Source organism: Salmo trutta, chromosome 20 (assembly GCF_901001165.1).
Source record: "Salmo trutta chromosome 20, fSalTru1.1, whole genome shotgun sequence".
Lineage (NCBI taxonomy): Eukaryota > Metazoa > Chordata > Actinopteri > Salmoniformes > Salmonidae > Salmo > Salmo trutta.
In genome coordinates, this window is record NC_042976.1 from 39,392,328 (window position 1) to 39,406,816 (window position 14,489).

Below are 14,489 nucleotides of genomic sequence, written 5' to 3' on the forward strand. Positions count from 1 at the left end.
GCCCGGTCAAACTGAGCAACCAGAAGAGAAGGACCTTGGTCAGGGAGGTGACCAAGAACCTGATGGTCACAATGAAAGAAGTCCAGAGTTCCTCTATGGAAATTGGAGAACGTTCCAGAAGGACAACCATCTCTGCAGCACTCCGCCAATCAGGCCTTTATGGTAGAGTGGCCAGACGGAAGCCACTCCTCAGTAAAAGACACATGACAGCCCGCTTAGAGTTTGCCAAAAGGCACCTAAAGGACTCTCAGACCATGAGAAACAAGATTCTCTGGTCTGATGAAACCAAGATTGAACTCTTTGGCCTGAATGCCACGCGTCATGTCTGGAGGAAACCTGGCACCATCCCTACGGTGAAGTATGGTGGTGGCAGCATCATGCTGTGGGGATGTTGTTCAGCAGCAGGGACTGGGAGACTAGTCAGGATTGAGGGAAAGATGAACAAAGCAAAGTACAGAGAGATTCTTGATTAAAACCTGCTCCAGAGCGCTCTGGACCTCAGACTGGGGTGAAGGTCCACATTTCAACAGGACAACAACCCTAAGCACACAGCCAAGACAACGCAGGAGTGGCTTTGGTACAAGTCTCTGAATGTCCTTGTGTGGCCCAGCCAGAGCCCATATTTGAACCAGATCGAACATTTCTGGAGAGACCTGGAAATAGCTGTGAAGCAACGCTCCCCATCCAACCTGACAGAGCTTGAGAGGATCTGCAGAGAAGAATGGGAGAAATTCCCTAAATACAGGTATGCCAAGCTTGTAGAGTCATACCCAAGGAGATGCGAGACTGTAATCGCTGCTAAAGGTGCTTCAACAAAGTACTAAGTAAAGGGTCTGAATAATTTTTTTATTTTTATACATTTGCAAAAAAATTATGAGGTATTGTGTGTAGATTGATGAGATGAGGGTAAAAACAATTTAATCAAGAAGTAAATAATGTGACATTCCCTTTAAGGGGTACAACACCAAAAATCCTAACGTGAGAAGTATTTTCTTAATATACAATATTTGAGAATGGACAAAATCTTAACTAGACATTATGATTTACTGAATGGTTCTCCTTAAAGGAGGTTAGTTCAGACAGTGAAAGATGAATAGAGCAGCAGAGTATTATTTGTATAAATCGCTGACAATTACTTTTATGGTACACTAAGAGCAACAGTGAGGGGGAATGTGCAAAAGTCAGGTTTACTACACTAGTTTATAGGTGAGGTATAACCCCAGATAGCCTTTTCAGAGGGCTGTAGCAGGATGTAATTGTTTATGGCCTAACTGTGGCCTCACGCTGTCTAGAGGCCTTTAACATCCATCAAACTTCTCCAATTCAACATGTTGTTCTTTACAACAGGAATTGTAAGAGCAAGCTGTCTGTATCAGCAATCAGCATTTAAAGCCTCCTTCCTCACCAGCTGTTGACAGAAGGAACCACTGAGATATGCCCCCTTTGACAATTCATCCTTGTAGTGCCAGGGGGATCGCAGTTAAAGGTACAGCATGGTGCAAATGGACTCAAATGGTTCTCAGTGTTCAAATGATTCAAATCAATCTGCTTTAATGGAAGTCACAAGCGAATGCTGTTGTGTTTGAGTTCTACTGTTTGTTTTTGATGTAATGCCTGTAATCTTATATAAGGAGTGATATGGTCTCAACTTGGATGAAATAATAGCCACCACCATGATGTTTTTGAGTTGTATAAAGGGTTAAGGGAGAAAGAGCCCACCTTGTGGTGTCCTGAGCTGAGCTGGGGTGACAGTGACCTTGAGGCAGCAGTGACTCTCGCCCTGGAAGTGGCCAGATTACCTGTTCAAACCAACACAGCAAAGCAACACGTCAATACAATACCACATACAGGTAACGGAAACATGAGTAAATGAGGGACATAAAGTATATTGAAAGTAGGTGCTTCCACACAGGTGTGGTTCCTGAGTTAATAAAGCAAATAACATCCAATCATGCTTAGGGTCATGTATAAAACTGCTGGGAAGGCCATTATTTTGGCTAGCATGGCTATGCCCCCTATAGGATGACAATGCCTCCATCCACAGGGCACGAGTGGTCACTGAATGGTTTGATTATCATGAACATCATGTAAACCAAATGCCATGGCCGTCTCAGTAACCAGTCAACCCAATTGAACACTTATGGGAGATTCTGGAGCGGCGCTTGAGACAGAGTTTTCCACCACCATCAACAAAACACAAAATTATGGAATTTCTCGTGGAAGAATGCTGTTCTATCCCTGCAATAGAGTTCCAGACACTTGTATAATCTATGCATTGAAGCTGTTCTGGCTCGTGGTGGCCCAACGCCTTATGAAGACACTTTATGTTGGTGTTTCCTTTATTTTGGCAGTTACAGTATACTGTCTATTATACAGAGCAATCATTTCAATAGAAAAAGTCAACTACTGTATCCAGAGTATTACAGTTGCCATAGAGAGGAAAATCAAGTTAACTCCTGCTTTCAACAAGCATGACTCTGAGAGTAGGCCAGTTCCATTGTGTGGACCAGTGTGTTGGGTAATCCTTCAGGTAGACAGAAAGGGCAGTTTAGGACCAGTCTGAGCTGGATTTTATGGAATCAGCAGCACAGCTGTCTGCACAGCGGTGCTACAGTCCCTCCTGCACACAGACGAGAGGATATGAACCAAGCATATGCAAGACAGTCTGAAACATTTCAAAGTTTCTGCACAAGATGTCCAAATGTTTTCTCTGGCTATATCTTCAGAGGCTAAACTGTGATTAATAGCAGCGAAATAAGCCTTTGAAGCAGGATTGGTGACATCAAAGTCCTAATCCATGGGTGGCAGGATTTTTATAATGAGTGGGAAGTATCTTAACACATTTCAAAGGGTTTACGCCATGAATAAACAATAGCTGCACAGATGTGCCACACACAACCTTAGAAAAATACGGCTCCAGAAACAGGAGGCAGCATTAACCAGGCTGAAGTGCACCCTCCGAGGAAAACCTTTGTTTTTCTTGAAGCAAAAGCTGAATTGACAGACAAAAAAAATCATCCTGGATTTCATAGACTCGTACTTCAATGGACTAAGATGAGGTCATTCCTTTCATGATAATTACAACACTTTAGGTCAGCTCTCAAGGGCTAATAGCTGAGAATGATTCACCTAAAACAACTATGGCATGAAATCACACTTTTCTTGTTCCAACGGACAAACAATCCGTTCATACTCTACAGTATGACTCATACAGTTTTGCATCTCTGGAGAGATACAAATCCATTTGCCATGGATGAATTAAAATTCAGATCAAGTCTAACTTTAGAACAGGAACGTCCTGCTCTTGCCAAAAGGCTTCACTTCATGCCAAAGGAATGTGTTGTCACATCACACACACAGCTGTGGTCAAGACAGCCCACAACATATGATTTGAAACAGCATATAGTAATTTATTCAACGGTAATAACAATGACATTGTGTTTAGGGTCTGACAGTCACACATTTTGGTCAGAAAGAGTATGACATTGTTGCCACACATAAACTCAGCAAAAAAAGAAACGTCCCTTTTTCAGGACGTTGTCTTTCAAAGATAATTCATAAAAATCCAAATAACTCCACAGATCTTCATTGTAAAGGGTTTAAATGCTGTTTCCAATGCTTGTTCAATGAACCATAAACAATGAATGAATATGCAACTGTGGAACGGTCGTTAAGACACTAACAGCTTACAGACGGTAGGCAATTAAGGTCACAGTCATGAAAACGTAGGACACTAAAGAGGCCTTTCTACTGACTCTGAAAAACACCAAAAGAAAGATGCCCAAGGTCCCTGCTCATCTGTGTGAACGTGACTTAGGTATGCTGCAAGGAGGCATGAGGACTGCAGATGTGGCCAGGGCAATAAATTGCAATGTCCGTACTGTGAGATGCCTAAGACAGCTAGAGGGAGACAAGACGGACAGCTGATCGTCCTCACAGTGGCAGACCACGTGTAAAATCACCAGAGGTGATGGTCGGATTCGTGTTTATTGTCGAAGGAATGAGCATTACACCGAGGCCTGTACTCTGGAGCGGGATCGATTTGGAGGTGGCGGGTCCGTCATGGTCTGGGGCGGTGTGTCACAACATCATCGGACTGAGCTTGTTGTCATTGCAAGCAATCTCAACGCTGTGCGTTACAGGGAAGACATCCTCCTCCCTCATGTGGTACCCTTCCTGTAGGCTCATCCTGACATGACCCTCCAGCATGACAATGTCACCAGCCATACTGCTCGTTCTGTGCGTGATTTTCTGCAAGACAGGAATGTCAGTGTTTCTGCCATGGCCAGCAAAGAGCCTGGATCTCAATCCCATTGAGCACGTCTGGGACCTGTTGGATCGGAGGGTGAGGGCTAGGGCCATTCCCCCCAGAAATGTCCGGGAACTTGCAGGTGCCTTGGTGGAAGAGTGAGGTAACATCTCACAGCAAGAACTGGCAAATCTGGTGCAGTCCATGAGGAGGAGATGCACTGCAGTTCTTAATGCAGCTGGTGGCCACACCAGATACTGACTGTTACTTTTGATTTTGACCCACCCCTTTGTTCAGGGACACATTATTCCATTTCTGTTAGTCACATGTCTGTGGAACATGTTCAGTTTATGTCTCAGTTGTTGAACCTTGTTATGTTCATACACATATTTACACATGTTAAGTTTGCTGAAAATAAACACAGTTGACAGTGAGAAGACATTTATTTTTTTGCTGAGTTTAGGTAGCATTGAATGCAAGGGAAGCTAGCGAGCATTTGGTCTCCCTGATCAGTTTTTATATATAAAATAATAGCCAATCAGGGTTGAGCTAAACTGAGTGAGCACAGTTGCGAATGGTCCTGTCACACCAAAAAAAGTGTAAAGGGAAGCCAGGTTGGATTTGGCTTCACACCAATGACATCATCAGAATCCAAAGAAATAAAATGGAATTGTTGCATCTCGTTGTGTTGTTGTCTTCCGGTGGCTAACTAGCTAGCTAAAATTGTCCCATTCCTAAATTAGCCATAGATGGAGACAGGGATTTGGACTTGTGGTTTCACTTAATTCTCCGTACTGGCCAATGATTATAACAACGATTCTGATCCAATCATAAACGTATACATTGTGCCCCAAGCCTGAGAGGATGGATGTTAAACATGTAGCTAGAAGTAGTAGGCTGGTGCATCATTGCCCATGAAAGGAAGTTAGGCTAGCAAGCAAGCATTTTAGCCAGGTAGCCTAGGACAACAAAAAATAAAAGGAAAGGGGGATACCTAGTCAGTTGTACAACTGAATGCATTCAACTGAAATGTGTCTTCCGCATTTAGTGTGTACTGTATGACAGAGTCATAGACAGTTTCATCAAAATGAAAAAGAAGAGGATGGCATTGCTGCCGTTCCTCTACAAGTAGGGTGAGTTAACATGTTTTATTCTACTTGCAAGCACGCACGCACACACACACACACACACACACACACACACACACACACACACACACACACACACACACCAGTACCATGGACAGCCACAGAATATTCATATAGCTTACGTTGATTGGACTAAATCGTTTTTAGTATCTTTTAGTTGTCACTGTATTAGACTAAGCAGAGGTGATTAGATGATGTTGAAGTTGAAATGGTGCTGGATTAGTAGAGGCATATGAACTAACAGGTTATAGAGCAAACAACACAATTATCACAACACATAGGTTGTAATATGTCTTTTTTTCCCTGGCTTGGCTTCCCCAGTGATTTTACCCACGCACCGCTACCGCAAACAAACAGAAAATGTACAGAAGCACAGTATTGTATAAACTATGAAATCATGCAGCAGCATACCACCCTGTATCTCACTGCAGGCTTGCCTCTGAAGCTAAGCAGGGTTGGTCCTGGGTGGGAGACCAGATGCTGCTGAAAGTGGTGTTTTAGGGCCAGTAGGAAGCACTGTTTCCTCTGGTCAAAATATCTATATCCCAATGCCCCAGGGCAGTGATTGGGGACATTGCCCTGTGTAAGGTGTCGTCTTTCGGATGGGACGTTAAACGGGTGTCCTGACTCTCTGTGATCACTAAAGATCCAATGGCACTTATCGTAAGAGTAGGGGCATTAACCCCGGTGTCCTGGCTAAATTCCCAATCTGGCCCTTATACCATCATGGCCACCTAATCATCCCCAGCTTCCAATTGGCTCATTCCTCTCCCCCTGTAACTATTCCCCAGGTCGTTGATGTAAATGGGAATGTGTTCTCAGTCAAATGACCTGGTAAAATAAAAAAACAATTTAATTCTCATTGTAAACAGGGCTAAGAAATGGAATGACAGAAATTACAATTTATGTCTGACAAAACACATGAGAGACAGTTTGATATTTACTGGGGGGTGGGGGCTGGTCCTGACTCTGTAAAAGAAAAAAGCACACCCTCCCCCTTCACATGAACTCAAAATAATGTTTACGGCAGCAAATAACAATAACTGTAGCAACCCTGTGTTTATATATGTGGCTATGGACTTTGTCACTTGTTTTTGTGGCACAGTTGATCTCCCGCAGGGCTATGGGCCAGAAAGTTGAGGGTTCGCCGAACACCAGGAACAAGCTCACTCTCCCTGCCTGTTTCATTTACACTACAGTCAGAGCCGGCTGCAGACAATGATCAGCTAGGGGGAAATCAGATTTTCTACATGTGGATGCCATATTAAAAGTTCTATTAAATATGTGCAACACATTTTCCACCAACAGGTCTCTGTGCCAATGCACCACACAACCAAGAAACAAAGCATATCAACATCGGGAGCTTCAATATCATGGTTTGCGTTTTCAACACCACAATAAATAGACTATGTCAATCTTGACAAACAGAAAATACATCGATCCCTACTTTGTAGGCCTACCCAGTATTAAAGGCTTGGCTTGACAATCTCTGAACGTCATTCAACTTTTTAGTGTTTTGTTTCACCAAATGGCCGCTGCACAATTTGGATTGATTGATTTATCAGCTAAAAAAACATGTATATATGTATAGGTCACTTAGAAATGTCCTTGTTTTTGAAAGAAAAGCAATTTTTTTTGTCCATTAAAATAACATCAAATTGATCAGAAATACAGTGTAGACATTGTTAATGTTGGAAATTACTTTTGTAGCTGGAAACGGCAGATTTTTAATGGAATATCTACATAGGTGTACAGAGGCCCATTATCAGCAACCATCACTCCTGTGTTCCAATTGTGTTAGCTAAACCAAGTTAATCATTTTAAAAGGCTATGTGATCATTAGAAAACCCTTTTGCAATTATGTTAGCACAGCTGAAAACTGTTGTCCTGATTTAAAGAAGCAATAAAGCTGGCCTTCTTTAGACTAGTTGAGTATCTGGAGCATCAGCATTCGTGGGTTCAATTACAGGCTCAAAATGGCCAGAAACAAATAACTTTCTTCTGAAACTCGTCAGTCTATTCTTGTTCTGAGAAATTAAGGCTATTCCATGTTCTGTTCTGTGAAGGGAGTAGTACACAGATTTGTACGAGATCTTCAGTTTCTTGGCAATTTCTCGCATGGAATTGCCTTCATTTCTCAAAACAATAATAGACTGACGAGTTTCAGAACAAAGTTGTTTGTTTCTCGCAAGTAAGCATTTCACAGGTAGAGTCTACACTTGTTTTATTTGGAATATGTGACAAATAAAATTCAATTAGAATCCATAATATACTCGTTTCAGGAAACTAAGCATATGTCACAGGAGAAGCATTTGAACGTAAACTGGCTTCTAAAGTCTTCGAAAGCCAAGTTAACAAACGGATCACCGACCATTTTGAATCCCACAGTACCTTCTCCGCTATGCAATCTGGTTTCCGAGCTGGTCAGGGGTGCACCTCAGCCACACTCAAGGTCCTAAACAATATCATAACCACCATCGATAAAAGACAGTACTGTGCAGCCGTCTTCATCGAGCTGGCCAAGGCTTTCGACTCTGTCAATCACCACATTCTTATCGGCAGACTCAACAGCCTTGGTTTCTCAAATGACTGCCTTGCCTGGTTCACCAACTATTTCTCCGATAGAGTTCAGTGTGTCAAATCGGAGGGCCTGTTGTCCGGACCTTTGGCAGTCTCTAAGGGGGTGTCACAGGGTTCAATTCTCGGGCCGACTCTTTTCACTGTATATATCAATGATGTCACTCTTGCTGCTGGTGATTCTCTATACAGACAACACCATTCTGTATACTTCTGACCCTTCTTTGGATAGTGTGTTAACAAACCTTCAAACGAGCTTCAATGCCATACAACACTCCTTCCGTGGCCTCCAACTGCTCTTAAATGCTAGTAAAACCAAATGCATGCTCTTCAACTGATCGCTGCCTGCACCCGCCCGCCCGACTAGCATTACTACACTGGACGGTTCTGACTTAGAATATGTGGACAACTACAAATACCTAGGTGTCTGGTTAGACTGTAAACTCTCCTTCCAGACTCACATTAACCATCTCCAATCCAAAATTAAATCTAGAATCGGCTTCCTATTTCGCAACAAATCCTCCTTCACTCAAGCTGCTAAACATACCCTCGTAAAACTGACTATCCTACCGATCCTTGACTTCGGCGATCTCATTTACAGAATTACCTCCAACACTCTACTCAATAAATTGTATGTAGTCTATCACAGTGCCATCCGTTTTGTCACCAAAGCCCCATATACTACCCACCACTGTGACCTGTATGCACTCGTTGGCTGGCCCTTGCTTCATATTCGTCGCCAAACCCACTGGCTCTAGGTCATCTATAAGTCTTTGCTAGGTAAAGCCATCCCCAAAGCCAACTCCTCTTTAGTCACCTTTCCTTCCAGTTCTCTGCTGACAATAACTGGAATGAATTGCACAAATCACTGAAGCTGGAGTCTTATATCTCCCTCACTAACTTTAAGCATAAGCTGTCAGAGAAGCTTACCGATCACTGCACCTGTACACAGCCCATCTGTAAATAGCCCACCCAACAACTCATCCCCATATTGTTATTTATTTTTGCTCTTTTGCACACCAGTATCTCTACTCGCACATCATCATCTGCAAATCTATCACTCCAGTGTTAATGCTAAATTGTAATTATTTTACCACTATGGCCTATTTATTGCCATACCTCCCTAATCTTACTACATTTGCACACACTGTATACAGATTTTTCTATTGTGTTATTGACTGTACATTTGTTTATCCCATGTGTAACTCTGTGTTGTTGTTTTTGTCGCACTGCTTTGCTTTATCTTGGCCAGGTCGCAGTTGTAAATGAGAACTTGTTCTCAACTGGCCTACCTGGTTAAATAAAGGTGAAATAAAAAATAAAATAAAAAAAACATACATTTTTTATCAAAATGCTTTTTTTGTCAGAAATGCCTTCTGGAACATGTGAACTTTCATGTGCTTTAATAACAAACTTATTACATCCGTAAATACAAGTAAATTGTTAAATTACGAGCCTAGTTGGTTTAGCCACGAAAAAAGCCAGGAACCTTCCCATTAGCCATGATTGGCTGATATAATGGATGGGCTGGACATGCCGGGAGATGAGTTTGGATTGGTCTGCCATGTAGCATGCTTCTGTCTATAATGTGAGCTGCTCAGTATGTGTTGATAGTCCTTTTTTTAACGCACGTTTCTGAAAGATTTGTTAGCCGTTGAGAACTACAAATGTTTTGCAACTTTTCTAAACATTGATGCCTTGAATTTAGCAGGCGCTATCGACAGATTAGTTGTAAAAAGTGATGGGCCACTTTCTGCACATGCCACGGTCAGTGTGAACCTTAGTGACTTGACAATGCTGGCCAAACAAGATGTAGCTACAAACAAAACTAAGTTAAATGGTTCCAGTCTGCTGTGAAGCGTTCAGCCATGTATATGGGTAAGAGTCTAGCTACATTTTAAGATATACGTTTCTAATTTTTTCAGAAAGTAATTTTTCATTGCAAGTTAAAGAGTACTGTTTGCTAGCTGGAGAACGTTAGGTTGCTGGCTCGCTAGCTAACGTTACGTGTATGATCTGTGTAGTAATATTACTTGAATAAGAAAGCCATTTGCATTGCTAGTTATAGCCTAATGTTAACAAGATAACATTGAACCTAGTTGGTTAGCTCTTTAGCTACCTGTAGATTCATACTACAGCTATGACAATGTTTATATTGGTAGTAGTATGAGTTGGGATTATGCCGGTTCATTGTTTAGCTAGCTAAACATGTCTAAACAAAAGACTCCACTTCACCTGATGATTACATGAGCCATCAAGTCAGCCAGCTGTGTCTGGGGGTGATTACGGCCATCTAGTGTATTTCATGAACATGTGTACATGTCTAGACAATAGTGACCCATCCACTTAGATGTGTCTGGGGGGGGGGGGGGGGGGGGGTGGTAGTTATAGCATTTCCTTCACATGACCCATCAATTTAGAAAAGTGCGTCATTTAAACATCTTCTCATAATTATAAAAAAAATGTATCTTCTCACTTCCTGTTTTTGATATTGCTACTACGCAAGTAACCATTTCACTGTACCGTTTATACCTTCTGTATCCTGTGCATGTGACAAATAAACGTAGATTTCATTTGATATAGTGTGTGTTTACCAGAGACGGTAATGTGAAGAACATGACCTGTACCAAAGTCAGATTTGTTACGAACCAGCTCGTAACAAAGAGGGAGACAACACGAAGATACAGAAATGACAAACATATTTATTAAATAACAATGGTGTGTGTGTAGTCAGTAGTGTTGTCACACCCTGATCTGTCCTTGAGATTGTCTCCACCCCCCTCCAGGTGTCACCCATCTTCCCTATTACCCTCAGTGTATTTATATCCGTGTTCTCTGTTTGTCTGTTGCCAGTTCGTCTTGTCTTGTCAAGTTTACCAGCGTGTTTTCCGAGTTTCTGTTTTCCTAGTGTGTTTTTTCTAGTCCTCCTGGTTTTGACCTCTTGCCTGCTCTGACACTAAGCCCGCCTGCCTGACCATTCAGCCTGCCCTGACCTTGAGCCTGCTTGCTGCCCTGTACCATTTGGACTCCAACTTGGATTATGAACTTTTGCTTGTCCTCGACCTGCCTCTTGCCTGCCCCTTGTTGTACAATAAATATCAGAGACTCAAACCATCTGCCTCCTGTGTCTACAAGAGTGAGTGGATGCGTGCATAGATGGTGATAATGAGGGGTGTTGAGAGGTGCCAAAACAAATGAACAAAAAGAGGCCCTAAAATTGCCACAACCAAAAACAACAGTGTGTCTGTGTGGAGAGAGTCTCCTCAATGTATGGGGGAAAGGAATATTTATCCCCGGGACACACCCGAGCTCACGTTTGTCCCATTTTGCTGACGACCCTCCTGGCTCTGCCCACCGACATCCTATTAAGGAAAACAAAAGCAAAGAGAAAGAGTCGTCACAGATTAGGATATAGGCTAAGGACTAGATAGTGTATTTTTACATGCCGTTTTTCCTTATTGTAGGCTACTACTTTTACCACTTTTAGTCTTGAAATCTTTGGTTGTTTACTAAACTACTCACTCTGTTTAGCGTATGGCCTCACTTGTGAATATTTAAAGAGATGGGTGGGGCTAAGGCTTAAGAGGGTGTGAACGATGCTGAATGGGTGTAGACAAAGAAGAGCTCTCCAGTAGGTGTACTAAAACATTCAAGGGCCATTTTCTCAAAAATGAGGTTACAAGTTTATCAACTTTCAAAGCAGAATTACTTTCCCATTGTTCCTCAACTGCTACAAGTCTCTACATTTATCCAATGTAAAAAAAACTATTTATAATTTTGCTACGTAAGAGGCAGTCAGTCAAATTTGAGAAGAGCTCTTCGGTGGAAAAATAAAAGTGAAACATCTTACAGGCCTCAGTCAAACACAAAAAAATGGATCTCTCAAAATGGTGCCCACAGATAAATGGTGTCAGGTAGCTGCTAGGCCAGTGCAGAAGCAGGGACGCGCTCCAATTAGCCCAAAGTAAAGCTGGATGGATTAATTGGAGTCGGTCTCTCCTCTCCCCATTAGTGCTGCTGGGCCAGATCATCTGAGCACATTTGTCATGATGAATTAGCGGCTGAGTGTCGAACGGGCCCATCAAGTGTCGCTGTGCTTTCACGCCTCTCACTTGCATGACACCACCAAGGGGAGATGAAGGGGCTGTGTTTTGATGATGAGGGACACTATGACAGTTGTACCTAAGCCTCGTAACGGACACTCTCACTTCTTTATACATCTTTATACATGTATTCCTCGGCAGCTTTTATTAATTCATTCTCCTTGTGATTCCCTATTCCCTTATGACTACGTGATTAGTGCATGGCTTAACTGTCACTCCGCTCAAAGATTTCCTTTCTTGAAACATACCAGCACCTGAGATGTCCAGCCTAAAAGTAAACCTTAAATCATAAGACTGTAATAAAGTTAATGGCAGATTGAGATGAAACAGTCGGTTTCTGTCTGTTGGTAATATTAGTCTAGCATTGACAGTGAGCACATACGGAGTGGGAAGGAGTCACCGCTGCACTTTAAAGGCAATGGAATCCTTTTTTGAGTCAAGTATGTAGGCTCATGCCTTACAACGTGCATGGGCCATCAGCAAAACGTTTTGTCAATCGCTCAGGTAAATCACCTCTCTGACTAAGCCTGCACCTTTCCACTAAATCTTCCTTTTTAAAACCAGATAACATCCTCTTACTGAAAACCCAACCGTGGCTATTCTCAATATTCCGAGTCATCATCACAACTGTACAAAACGGTGTGTATTCACCAGAGGGTTAATCACGAGAGGCTGTAGGGGTGTTGTAAGTGGATAGGAGGAAGTGAGGGGGTCCATCTCCTATCAGGTCTTCCTGTCTTAGGGAACAGGCGGTGTTGGAGGATCACACTGATCGTTTCTGCTTCATGCGTGTTGCTCTTGGCATGGGGCTGTCACCACAGATACGCAGAGGGAGAAAATGAGAAAAAGCCTTCCCTGGCATCTATGCGTTCACTTTGAAAATTAAGCCCAGCAAGAATCATATAGAAAAAAAGCTCAAGCTGGCAGTTGTATTGGGTTTCTATTGACAAGAATAGTCAATGTACCCGGGATTAAAAAGCAATCCCGCGTTCAATATGACACCTCCCTACATTCTTTTATGAGTGCCAGTGCGCGCCTTGTCCTTCAGATGCTATGGATCGAGCTGTCGACACAGGGGACAATCAAAGTTGAAAGAGAGCAGCCTCGCAAAGCTGAGTTTGCAGAGGCTTGGTGGATATCTCTCCCGCTCTCCCGCTCTCGTTTTTGAATAAATGTGATCTGGAAACTCAAGTCAGCAACCAAGCAAATGAGATTATGGCAGCCATAACCCCCGCCCCCCCATAACCAGCACCATTTACGCCCAGAGACTAATCCAGAGGCAGTTAATGTTAAATGCCATCCACTACTGTCAGAGCAGATCATTCGTCAAAACCATGGCGTAATTGGCTTATAGTGACACAACATAGTGTTGCATTATCAAAGAATATTCTTATGTGACTTGTGGTATCGAAGTAAAAGGGGCATCAGAATCTGACTGCTGACTCAAAACATTCCCTGTGAATAGAGAAACTATACAAAAGTATTACTTAAGTTTCTCTGCATGGAGTGCATGCATAGACATATACAGTGCATTCAGAAAGTATTCAGACACCTTCCCTTTTTCACATTTTGTTACGTTACAGCCTTATTGTAAAAAACAGAAATACCCTATTTACATAAGTATTCAGACCCTTTGCTATGAGACTTGAAATTGAGCTCAGGTGCATCCTGTTTCCATTGATCATCCTTGAGATGTTTCGACAACTTGATTGGAGCCACTTGTGGTAAATTCAATTGATTAGACAGGACTTGGAAAAGGCATACACCTGTCTATATAATGTCCCAGAGTTGACAGTGCATGTCAGAGCAAAAACCAAGCCATGAGGTTGAAGGAATTGTCCGTAGATCTCAGAGACAAGATTGTGTCGAGGCACAGATCGTGGAAAGGGTACCAAAAATGTTCTCCAGCATTGAAGGTCCCCAAGAACACAGTGGCCTCCATCATTCTTAAATGGAAGAAGTTTGGAACCACCAAGACTCTTCCTAGAGCTGGCCGCCCGGCCAAACCCGATGGTCACTCTCCCAGAGCTCCAGTGTTTCTCTGTGGAGATGGGAGAACCTTCCAGAAGGACAACCATCTCTGCAGCACTCCACCAATCAGGCCTTTATGGTAGAGTGGCCAGACGGAAAGCCACTCCTTAGTAAAAGGTACATAACAGCCCACTTGGAGTTTGCCAAAAGGCACCTAAAGGAATCTCAAACCATGAGAAACAAGATTCTCTGGTCTGATGAAACCAAGATTGCACTCTTTGGCCTGAATGCCAAGCGTCACGTCTGGAGGAAACCTGGAACCATCCCTACGGTGAAGCATGGTGGTGGCAGCAGCATCATGCTGTGGGGATGTTTTTCAGCAGCAGGGACTGGGAGACTAGTCAGGATCGAGGGAAAGATGAATGGAACAAAGTACAGAGA

General features: G+C 42.7%; 1 pseudogene; it reads right to left on the minus strand.

Annotated features, from left to right (window-relative positions):
* LOC115156372 (myosin-IIIb-like) overlaps nucleotides 1-14,489 on the minus strand; it is a 99,831-nt pseudogene that overhangs the window by 32,380 nt on the left and 52,962 nt on the right.